We start from the raw sequence: 13,652 nt of genomic DNA on the forward strand, positions 1-13,652 counted from the left end.
TGAGATTTATAGTATACTGACTGTAGCTGACCAACAATAACAGCTATCTCTCTGCATGTCAGTTTTATGTACCAATTATGCAAGATTCTTGAACTTTCAACACTGTTCAAAAACACACTAGTATTTTTGTAAAACAAATATTGTTGATTCTTGCTTTCAATAATCTTCTACAAATTTAGAGAACAGGTGGCACTTGCACAGTACACATCCAACAATGTATGTCACATGCAAACTGAAACACATGTAGGTATTAAAATAAACATATAATGGTAAATCTGTTACATATGCAAAAGTATTAGAACAAAGTTAAAAATTAGATTTCAGGCTACTTTCAAAGAACAATATAAGGTAAATCAGATGTGAAATAAAGTTTCATTAATCTTCATATTTAATACAACAGAAACTAGGTGGAAGTGTTTGAATTTAGGAAACAATTAATACTTTGTGCCCCCTTTTTGTTTTAATAACTGCAAAAAGTCTTTCATGCATTGTTGCAAATATTTAATCAAAGTGTCCTTTTGGATTTTACTCTAAAGATCTCTAATACACTCCCATAAAGGTTCTTTGAAAGTAACTTTTGATTTTTCAAGTTTTTGATCTATAAAGTCCCAGATCTGTTCATTAGGTTAAGATAGGGCTCTGTGGGGACCATTACATCATTTGAATTACTCCAGCAGCTTCTTTCTTAGTTAAATAATTTCTGCACATGTTGGATGAGTGTTTAGGATCGTTATCTTCTTGGCAGTAGAATCCATTACCAATAACATACAAACCACTGGGTATACCATGACATATCAGTATATTATGGTTCTTGCACTGGTCCATTACTTAATCTATTTTTCAAATATCTCATGTCACCTTAGCAGAAAAACACCCTAAACCATCACACTGTCTCCCCACACTTCATGGTAGGTGCAATGCATTGAGGTAAGTATCTTTCATCTTTCTTATGCTGAATACGTAACCTACACTTTAAATCAAATATTCCAAATTTGGACTCACCCATCAATAAAACCTCATTTCAATCATCAACAGTCTATTTTTTGTTCTTTTAGCAAACATTCTCCTGACAACATTTAGAAAGTGAAGTAAAGATTTTTGAACTGCTACTCAAAATTCCTGTTGAACCTTCATGATACTATAGACCTGTACACTTTTCTGTTATTTGGTACATGGTCATTTAACTCGTCCTTGAGATCAGTGGCAGTCTTTTTTCTGTCCAAAAGGCTACATAAACAAAGATACTGAACATCAGTATCACTGTTTAGGTTTTCTGTCTCTTCTTTTCACATTTTCAAATTTATCTGTCCCAATCTCACGATCTAGGGCATACTTGATAATGTTTGGGGAGTATTTCAAGTCTGAAGCAATTTGCCAGTGTCCAACCAGCATCACAAAGCTTTTGTGCGAACTCTCTGCTCTACTGATAATTCTCTATGCTTTTTGGGCCATGAAAATAAAACTTAATGTATATGGTATTAAATAATATTTTTTATAAAAAATTATTTGTGGAGTGCTATTAAACTGACTTCTTCTAGAATATAACCATTGTGCCATATGCTAGCTCCTTGTTAGGTTATTTCTATATAGTTAACACACTGCATGGGATACTATGACAGTTATTTCAGACCTTATATTTAATCAATGTGTTCATTCAAGCAAAACCCATGTGATATGTCCTTGGTACAAGTTTATGGAAATTTTAAAGAATGATAAGTATTCTCACCCTGGGTCAATCAATTGTCAACGGGGATCAGTGAAGCATTATCATGGTATTGAAATTTACATTCTATAATGGCATGGATGAATTGGCCCCATAAAATGGAAAGAATGACAAAATATTTGCTTGTCCTAACACTTTTGCACAATATTGCAATTAAAAAGATTGTGTAGTTATTTAACAATAGAGGGTGAACCACTCAGTGTCAGTTATTGCGATTACTTTTTTTTTTTTTAGAAATAAGTTGATTTGTTTTACATTAATTAAAGTCAATTGTAACGTAGGCCTACAGCAACACATGGGAATGTACAAGTGTTCAAGTTTGTAGGAACGTTCAGAGATGAGATAAAATAATTAAACCATCATTACGAACTCTGGACAGTGAATTATTTTCACTAAAAGAGCCTGTCAATGAAAGAAATAAGATGTTGCAATGCTCTAAAGAGAAGTGACACCAATTTCTATCAAGTTGCATCTAACAACATGAATGAACTCGTCGAACGTGGAATTTCCACAAAATCTGAACTACACTAAAATTGGGTAAAAATTTGTCATATCGTATCTGCTCTCGGAAGTTGGATGGACAATTAATAATAAGCCCAAGAACGGAAGATCCTTTCAAACACTAAAGGGTAGCTACCCCAAGTCCTATTGATTTCTGGAAAATCAATCCTTATGAGGGAACTCGAAATGTACATACAGTAAATGAGTCATGCAAAAGCATCTTCAAAAGAAAACAGTATATACTAGGTTTTCAGTATCAATGTAATGCTATCTGCTATGTCCACTGAGAAGAATTGAACCCCTGATTTTAGCATTGTAAATTCTAAGGCTTATCACTGTCCCAGCTGAAAAATGTTTGCAATGAGAAAGAATAACTTCCCTGAAGTTCTCCTGTGAAAAATGAAAATATTTTATCTTAATTTTTATCTTAAGCTGTTACCTGTAGAAAGTCTTAACAAATCCAGTTGCTTACATATATTATACAAATACCTGAACATGTAATGTAAGCATTTTCAAAGATGTGAAAATTTTAAATTCTTTTTAGAGTGACTATAGCTATTCACAACTCTAAAAGGAAACAGCACTTTTAAAACCTGAGTATATACTTGAAGTAATATATTCATATGTATGTGTTTATTATATCCAGATTTACCATTACTACACAAATACTTTGTCATATAAAACCATCTGAGAATATGAAATATTATAAGATAAAACTTAAAATATACAGTTGTTCTACATTAGTTAATCTGCTGAATATGACTGGAGAGTTAAGAAACAGACCACAGTTTTGTCTTTGAAGTACACCCAGCACTAGAAGTTGGCATTTCAATATGATGTCATCCTTAAAACAGCTAGCTATACAAGTTGTATATACATTTCTTGTTTTGCATATAACTAAATTGTTGCGTTTGGTATGTTATGACTAATTGTCATGTACCTATATCTCAAATATCAACGAAAACTTGGTTACTTTACTGGATGTATATTGACTAAGGCATTTTTTTTGTTAAAGTCTTGGGAGAAAGGTTAGCGTTTTATGCAAATGGGTCACAGTACAGTCACGTGGGAAGCATATCATTAATTTCCAAATATTAATGTGACCTGAAAAGTTCAAAGTTCAACTATTGTACTTTCTCTTTGAGAAACAAATATTGACCTTCTGCAACAGTTTTTATTTTTATACTCTAAAAAGATAAACATCTTATGGTTGGATAAACCATAACTCAATCTGCCCTTGATAAAACGACAGTTCTTCTGATTTCTTGTGTCGTCCGAAGTATGTACGTACTTGTTTTTTAGTGTAAATCTACCCAATGAGCTATCTGCACTTAGTTTACCGTGGGGAATCGAACCCAGAATTTTACGTTGCAAGTCTCTAGGCTCAGCGGGAGATATCACCCTAAAATATAATTTGAATATCCAGCATTACAGATCAAATAGTTCTTGGCTGTTAAATTTAAATGATTTTGTTTCAAAATCATATATTTCGCAACGCGTCTAGTACTCCATAATTTATAGACGGAGTTCTTTCGTACCAACCAAATCACACGCACACAGCGTCGTTCCATCGTACCAACCAAATCACACGTACACAGCGTCGTTCCAACGTACCAACTAAATCACACGCACACAGCGTCGTTCCAACGTACCAACTAAATCTCACACACACACAGTGTCGTTCCTTCGTACCAACTAAATCACACACACTTCTAAAGCGTCGTTCCATCGTACCAACTAAATCACACACACTTCTAAAGCGTCGTTCCATCGTACCAACTAAATCACACACACTTCTAAAGCGTCGTTCTATCGTACCAACTAAATCACACACAGCGTCGTTCCTTCGTACCAACTAAATCAGACTCTTATAAAGCGTCGTTCCATCGTACCTACTAAATCACACACAGCGTCGTTCCTTCGTACCAACTAAATCAGACACTTATAAAGCGTTGTTCCTTCGTCAATCACGTTTGTCATGGGCAGAATTAGAATGTATTTAATTGACTATAAACCAATAAACAACAACACAATTAATATAAAAATAACACAGTTTAAGTAAATGAACCTGACAAAAGAAAGAAACCTGCAAAGGCTCGAGAAGAAATATCTGTATCTTTGGAATATTATATACAGGTGAATGTTGATACTACATTAATAGATTCACTTTCTTACAAGGTAGATAGCATATCAATGAATTGTTGGGGTGAAGACAACAAAACAGAAATATACGACTCATAAAACACATTGAGAACAGAGCTTCGAAATATCATGATGTTGGACAACTTGAGCATCCCCTGATACAAACAGAAGTGTCTGTGCAACAGAGGCAAAGATTGCCACGATGTTTTCTAGTGGTATTTAGTACTCACAAAAGATATTCGTTGTTAAGTTTGCATGAATTAGCGTCAGAGACAGAGATCTGGTAGAACTAAATAAACAGAACATTCATAGAAAATGTTCGTTGATGAGATCGTGTGAATTAGTATCAGTAAGAGAGAGAGAGAACTGGCCAAAACTGAATAAACAGAACATTCATAGAAAATGTTCGACGTTAATTTCATAAGAATTAGCATCAGCGACAGATGTTTGACCAAAACTGAATAAATAAGACATCCTGAATACACAAAATCAATCATGTAGTAGATAAGATATAGTATGAAGTTTAACGTGAATGACTCATTGGAAAACAGCTACAGAATTAGTGTATGTTCCACTCAGTCCTGAAGTATCATCATTAAGTTTCAACAAATCATACGGGCACACAAATCTTTAAATACGATCCGGTAACTTCGGTTGGCTGTAAACAGACAAAGTATAGAGTCGATAAACCTTGGTATTATTCATCCAACCACCAAGATAAGTCGGTGGATTTTCTAAATTCCAACGACTGCATTATCTTATGTATATTGCGAACCGTGGTGTTTGTACGAGCTGTTCGTCTATTTCCCTCCTGAAAAGCTGCACATGCAGGCAAAGCTCAACATCCACTTTTAAAATGACGGTAGAACAGACATAAATAATATTGATGTTTAATGTTATTTAACAAATAAGGCATTCTATACTAAACTGTTAGGAATTATCATACTGTTACTGTCATTCATATTTCAAAATGTGACGTAACTAAAACAATAAAAATGTACATGTACTGAATGTTATTGTTGAGTGACTCTTAGCATGAATGAAATATTCAACAGTTACTTATCACTATGTGCAGTATGAGTAGTTCAGAACTTTGGTTCTCAGTGAAATTAGGAGTGTAATACAATTAATCTCTTTATTAAAGTCCATGAAATAAATTACTAAATTACCTTAAACAATTCCCGCCACCATTTTTGGCTGTTATTTTTTTATTGTTATTATATACTACTGTGCTTTAAAATACGACGACTTTTAAAAATGCGTCCAAATTATATTTTCGTGTTTTTTATCCCACTTTCTAGTTTCCCCTTTTCTTCCTTATTAAAACGGTTGACTTTGTTTTAAGAACTCAAATATGATACATTTGTAGGCTTAACTACAGCTGAGTTTAGTGGCACACTTATAGGCTTAGCTGCTGTTGTTTGTTATTAGCACAAAGCTACACAAAAAGATTATCTGTGCTCTACCCGCCACGGGTATCGAAACCCTATTTCTAGAAGTACATGTGCGCAAACATACCGCTATGCCACTAGGAGGCAAGCTTAACTGTAATGGAATTCATAAGCACCTTAGTAGGCTCAACTGCAATACAGCTTTATCATTACAATAATTAATTCACAAAAATATATGGAAAATCGCAAATATACGTGCGAGTTTGTGGCAGTTTGAATAATCAGAAAAAAATACCTTCTTCCATTGTAAAGTGCTTTAAATTAATATATTTTTTAATTCATCTTAAAAAGTGTGTAAGTTATAAAGTGATTTTACTTTGTACAGCCCCCTCAGATAATACTTGGACATTGTCTGCAAAGCCTGGAAGAAACTCGCCAAATATATATATATATATATATATCCCCCGTTTTATGTTAACATACTGGTTGAGTACATTTTATTACAAGTTAAAACTTGTGTACTTTAGAATGATCGAAACGTTGTACATATTCTAGATACAAGTCTTACTGTAAAAGCTGCAACTTGTACTAAAATATGACCAAAAAATAGTTTTACTTTTGAAATGTCTTACACAATCAATCAAAAACAGTTTCCTCTTTATCTGAAACAAAATCTACTGAAATATACGAAATAAAAATCAAATAATGTTACTTGCCTAGTGTTTGGTGTGTATTTAGCGCCAGCCGTCCCTAATTTTGTAGTGAAAGAGTACAGGGAAGGTAGCTAGTCAGCACCACTAATTGTCAACTCTTATCAACGAAAAATTGAATTGACCGTCACATTATAACATTTCCCCGTCTGAAAGGGCTAGCATGTCTCATAGAAAGGGGATTTGGACCTGCTAGTCGGACGCCCTAACCACTTGGCCATGCCAGGCCATTAACTAGTATAAGGGGTTGTATTCGTCCCCTGTCCGTTGTACTATTTAATTGCAAAACTGTATTGAAACTTATCAGAAATTCTGGACTGAAAGAATCTTGGGGACCTGTGCACTACGGAATGTTTTTATCCCCACCTTCCAAACTAGACAGAGCCTACGTCATAATGAGAAAACTAAATCTTCCTCAGTTTGTTTTTGGTTTTGGAATTTCGCGCAAAACTACACAAGACCTATCCTGCGCTAGCCGTCCCTAATTTTTCAGTGTAAGAATCTTGGTTTTATCAAACTACACGTGCGGAATAAGGTTTCTGTCACATAGGAATAATATAACAAACACTATTGTTTCGTAATTTACTTTCGTAGTTAAGGCGACGGGGAGATTATCATTAGAGATTCTATGGGTGAGTTTTTTTTTTCCTTTTAAAGTTATTTATATATCAACTGTTCATACTCCGGTGAACACTGTGCCCGTCAATTTGTCAATAAGGTTCCAATGGGCGAATGTTTGATAATATCAATAGACCAGTTTTTGCAAATGCTACGAGCCCACAATGTGAAATATAAGTAAAAGCGAGAAAGACAGAAGAACCCCATTGTTTTGGGAGGTCAAACACCGTGCGACGCCATTTCACGAAGCTCGTTAACTCTCAACCTCAGACCTTATAACTGGATTGATTTATACGTTCGGCCCTAAGTTTCGGGATCCGATATTATTACAGCACCCATACTTACATTCAGGGCAAAACAGTAAGCTTTTATTTTGACCCCACGAAACAAACCACTCATTTGTAGCCACTGTCAGAACTCAGCATATTTGTTTCTGAAATTTCGCGGAAAACTATACGAGGGCTATCTACGCTAGCCGTCTCTAAAGTAGCAGTGTAGACTAGAGGGAAGTCAGCTAGTCATCACCACCCACCGCCAACTCTTAAACTACTCCTTCACCAACGAATAGTGGGATTGACTGTACATTATAACGTCCCTATTGCAGAAAAGGCGAGCATGTTTGATGTAACGAGGATTCAAACCCACGAACATCGATTACGAGTCGAGCCCCCCAACCATCGGGTCAGAACTAAACATGTGACAATTGTTTGGAGGTTAGCTAAAGAACGTTTTTTTTTTTTTTTCTAAGTGTTTAAGGCTCAACAAGGATATTTTATGAAACAGGTTTCATTAACAAGTTGTGAAACTTCAATAAAAATACAATAAAATTTTATTGGCATACCAATGATTTCCCCTTTTAGCTTACAATCGCTAAACCTTTTGGTATGTTTTCTACTGCACGGTTTTTTGCGTCACATTAATTCATCCACATACGTGTCACATAGCAAAGCAACTGCACTAAATGAAACAAAAGGCTCTTTGTCTCGATTATAGCCTGTATGGCAACAAAGGTTGAAATAGTAATTTACAATCCTACTTATTTAGTTGTTAATCTGTTGCGATCTTCAAAGAAGTGGCTAAAGTAGGATCGTTCGTGATGATAGAAGCCGAGATTCGATCCCGAGTCTTTTTGTTAACAAAAGCTAGTGTACTATCCTCTCAACTCGGATAAGTTACAAACCCTGAACATAAATGACGTCTCATCGTAAAAATCTTCCATTACTCGTAAAAATGGGAGAACAAAATGGAGAAATTTTAAAATATTGTGGAAGCGGTACGTCTGTTTGTTTGCGGTGAATATTTAAAATCCACACCTCTGCGTGGTATTTTCAACATGCTGCACTTAAGTCAGGTTAGAGATCACCACCACCATTCAGGTATGGCCGTCCCCAGTTTAGAACTGCTAACTTGATTGAGGGCTATCGATCAGGCGCACTTGTCACCTCCTTGCGACTTTATGCTTTGTGTGTATAGCCTTTCTGACGTTTTGTTTGCTCGTGAATTTTGTCAGGACAGACATCACATTTTCAAGTCCAACCAAATAGCCGTTTTTGACAAAATTGTCTACAAGAAAACTTGTTGGTGGCAAGTTAATGTTTGATAATAAAAGATGGGGAAAACAACAACAAAAATGGTGAATTCAACATGAGATGATGAGAAGGGAAATTATTCGCGAAAAAGTAAAGTAGAGACTGAGAACCACGTGGTACAAATGGAGAGGATAAGAACCACGTGGTACAAATGGAGAGGATAAGAACCACGTGGCACAAATGGAGAGGATAAGAACCACGTGGTACAAATGGAGAGGATAGGAACCACGTGGTACAAATGGAGAGGATAGGAACCACGTGGTACAAATGGAGAGGATAGGAACCACGTGGTACAAATGGAGAGGATAGGAACCACGTGGTACAAATGGAGAGGATAGGAACCACGTGGTACAAATGGAGAGGATGGGAACCACGTGGTACAAATGGAGAGGATAGGAACCACGTGGCACAAATGGAGAGGATAGGAACCACGTGGCACAAATGGAGAGGATAGGAACCACGTGGTACAAATGGAGAGGATAGGAACCACGTGGTACAAATGGAGAGGATAGGAACCACGTGGTACAATAAACAGCCAGGACGAGGCTAAACCGATACCTCGCCGTAGAATCACCAGGGAAGATCAGGTGTTTCATTTATGAACACGCTGGCAGTGGAAAAAGTTTCCATGCCCCAGGTGGGGACTGACAAGGTAGAAAGGACCCTTCTTCCTGTTTCATGTTTTTGTCCCAGTCTATTTCAGAAACCTGTTCGGAGTCTGTGTTACATACGTATTACGTACGCTGTACAGGTTACCGTGGTTAAAAACTTGAGTAATATCGGTTCAAATTACTTTAATCTCTCTTTTCCATGCAGCCACAATGATCAAAAGGGAGGGCTGGTTTGGCAGAGTGAGGCCCGTGTTCTTCTCGGAGGCTTGAGAAATATTACGTGTTACAAAGTTCAGGTGTACGACCTTCTCTCGCGGGTTCATTAAACAATCTGGTTTGGTAAGATTCTCGATTTTTCAGCTTTTAAACAGTGTATTCAACTCATTTCCTACATCGACCAGAAAGTTAAGAATGGATCCACGCTGAGAAGGTACGACAACGATATTCCTCGTTAGTTTTCATATATATTTTATAATACTCTATAGAGATTATACGCGGCAAGTACAAAGTACATCTAGGTTCGTTAAACTGTCTCTATGACAGGCCTTCATAGTTTTCGAGTTTATTCAACGTACATCGGCACGTGCTTGTTTACGTTACAACTTCTATATTTTACCAGTTCAATTGTTTGATATCACCACCGTGTGTAAAAATGTAGGTATTTTTGTATAAACCTAGCATACCATATTCACACTTTCGCGTAGTACATGTTACACAGACACGTTTCCTCTACGTGTCTTGTATGCTAAAATAATTTGCACATTGTAATAAAACAAGATGCCTTTATTAGTGCACATTATTAATGAATAAAAACCCTAGCATTCTAGGGTTTTTTATAAATTTCTATCGAGACTTCTTGAACCTACGTGATTTTCTAACATTGAGTGAATACAGTCAATACAGTTTAACTGCATTCTTGCTAATACGTATTACATTTGTTTTATATTTTAAAATATATAATTACCTGTACTCTAAGTAAACACAAACACTGAATATATTACTACTATTCTGATTTCCTGTCACAATCTGTACATTGTTTAATATTCCCTACTTTAAGTATGGGAGCATTTTACCTTATGTTCTATACATACTAGTCTGCAAAAGTTGGTGCACAGTAAACCTACGTTTATTTCAAAGCATACTTATTAGTATATTCTGTTCTAAACGTATACACCAGTGGTTCCCAACCTTTTTTACGCCCAGCCCCCTAAAAAATTTTAATATGTTATCGCACCCCCTCACAGTAATTATTTATTTAAGAAAAAAAGGTGAAAGTGGCCAAAAAATATGTTATCTCGCACCCCCTTGAACTCTATCTTGCACCCCTGGTTGGGAACCACTGGTATACACTATATAACGTTCTGCACTCTGAAGCAACAACCATATGGTCTTGTGTTACAAATGGACTGTGACAGTCCATTGTATAACATATGTTCTACTGTTGTTTAACCTTACAGTCCACTACAACTAGTCAATGACTAGTTTTATAGGTTTTACAACACACATCTCTAATATTGTTTCACCTTATAGTCTGCTACAACAGGTCTATGAATATCGTTTCACACCTACATACTACATAAAACTGTAAGATATATATTAAACTTACAAGTAGAATTTTAGCTTTCTTCGCTGTTGGTACGGTCAACCCTACACTGTGTCCGTGATGCAGCGAAGGTTATTCCCGTACGAACAGGATGATCAGTCGGATACCGTCACAAGGTTTGTCTGGGTATGTGCTAAATCTCTGGTATTATATACACACGCAAGATGAGGAAGACTCACTTTCCAATTCACGAGGTCGCGAGCACAGTCACAAAACACACCATGCGCATCGAGATCGGCATGGCAACACAGAATAAACGGACGAGTCTATTATTTCAAACGTAGGTACGACATACAGGAGAACAGTGGTTGAAATACGTATTTGTAAAAAGGACAACGAAAAGAACATAAACAAGAAAACACAAAAACTTGCTAATATTTCGCTGCAAGTCTCAATTAAAATACTTAAAACCGAATTGTCATTAACTGCCAGTTAATTATTTTAGTCTTACCGTTATTAATTCCTATTCTATCACTTTGAAACCTTAAAAACAACTAATAAAAAAGTTCTACAAATGCCTCAAAAGAAGACAGTTAAAAATTCGTTTGTGTTAAGAGCTAAGCCATATTGAGCAAAATACTGTGTGCAAAACGGGGAATCGAGCTTCGGATTTTAGCGTTGTAAACCCGTAGACTTCGTATTGTACCATTATTGATCGCATGTGTGATTTGTTATATAGTAAATACACAACTGGCTATCTGTTGTGTACCTAATTTTAGTGGGGAACGACACTGATCGTTTCGAAAAACATCGAGCAAGGACAGCGAGTTACTAGAAAAAATTACAATGATGTTAGTGTTATCACCAAGGTTCTAATCCAGCCTGAACAGCGATTAAATATGTTATCACCAAGGTTCTAATCCAGCCTGAACAGCGATTAAATATGTTATCAGCAAGGTTCTAATCCAGCCTGAACAGCGATTAAATATATTATCACCAAGGTTCTAATCCAGCCTGAACAGCGATTAAATATGTTATCACCAAGGTTCTAATCCAGCCTGAACAGCGATTAAATATGTTATCACCAAGGTTCTAATCCAGCCTGAACAGCGATTAAATATGTTATCACCAAGGTTCTAATCCAGCCTGAACAGCGATTAAATATATTATCACCAAGGTTCTAATCCAGCCTGAACAGCGATTAAATATGTTATCACCAAGGTTCTATTCCTGCCTGAACAGCGGTTAAATAAACCTCAACAGATTAATCTACAACTAAATAGCGATATTTTAAACGGATAGATATGTAAATATATTTAACATTCATGTACGAAAATGGTTCTTTGGTAAATAATTCTGTGTTTATTAACATATCAACGAGACAGTATCGTAATGGAAAAAACATATCCGTAAACTAATTCTGGAAAGACGTTCAAAGCTAATCCTTACAGAATACAATGAAGTGAACCGAAATGAAACAAGTGCTACCACTTGAAACACGTTAACCAACTAATAACGTCCTGTTATTTCTCACAACAGGATGTAAACATCCAACATCTAAATAAACCTTTACATGGCCGAGAGAACCTAGTCTATTTCAGAACGGATACTGTCAATCAAATACACTACAGTGCAACGGATATAGTTAATTCAACTAGCTAAACTTTCTCGATAAGAGATTTTTATCAGTTTCTTAAACTGTTCATTACTTCTGTGGGTCGACAGCATTAACGTTCTACATTATAATACACCTTTATTAATATGACTCGGTCATATAAAAATCACGCTAAAATAACAAGCCGGTTTACTTTGCATTAAATTATCACCTAATTTTTTAATTGCACGGGGGTGTTTATACTTTGCTATTTTCTTTTGGTAATGCACCCGTATTGGATTTGTTTTTATTATTATTTCATATACGTCCCATACTGTTGGCTCATCTGTAAGCTTAAGAATTTATAACACTTAAATCCGAGGTTCGATTCCACTCGACGGTAGCCTATCGTGTAGCTATGCGCTTGAAACTTTCATGCACAATATTTCTTAAATTGGTTTAAAATTTTCAAAACGTTCACGAACTGAGGCCTTTTTCAAATGCACACTGTATTACTAAAACAAACGGCCCGGCATGGCCAAGCGTGTTAAGGCGTGCGACTCGTAATCTGAGGGTCGCGGGTTCGCATCCCGGTCGCGCCAAACATGCTCGCCCTTTCAGCCGTGGGGGCGTTATAATGTACGGTTAATCCCACTATTCGTTGGTAAAAGAGTAGCCCAAGAGTTGGCGGTGGGTGGTGATGACTAGCTGCCTTCCCTCTAGTCTTACACTGCTAAATTAGGGACGGCTAGCACAGATAGCCCTCGAGTAGCTTTGTGCGAAATTCAAAAACAAACTACGATTTAAGCCTAATCAAGACCCACATTTTAACACGTCCCAGAAGGTAATTAACACATTTAATACTGTATTAATAGCAGCTACAGGTTCCTTCGGTATTGCATTTTTATCAATTTCATGAAAGATATATAGGCTTAAAAAGAAAATGTGTAGAGTGGGGTAATTGATACTTATTGGTAAACTGAATACTTAACACTTCTACTGTACGTTTTCAACAATATTGATAATATACATAATAAAAAGAAACGAAATATTTTGTTCACAGTATTAATAGTAATCAGATTAGCATTTATAATAAAAAAGCCCAATATTTTCACCACCATATGTTAGCAATCCCATTACGGATTTTCAACTAACTAGCTAATAATTTGTATTACCGTAGTCCTAACACCAATATTACATATTTTCATCGAAGAATGGATATCACGTAAC

General features: G+C 36.0%; 1 pseudogene across 1 annotated transcript in view; it reads right to left on the minus strand.

Annotated features, from left to right (window-relative positions):
* LOC143236393 (uncharacterized) overlaps nt 1-13,652 on the minus strand; it is a 153,558-nt pseudogene that overhangs the window by 34,409 nt on the left and 105,497 nt on the right. The gene's annotated exons all lie outside the window — the stretch shown is intronic.

Source organism: Tachypleus tridentatus, chromosome 13 (genome assembly GCF_004210375.1).
Source record: "Tachypleus tridentatus isolate NWPU-2018 chromosome 13, ASM421037v1, whole genome shotgun sequence".
Lineage (NCBI taxonomy): Eukaryota > Metazoa > Arthropoda > Merostomata > Xiphosura > Limulidae > Tachypleus > Tachypleus tridentatus.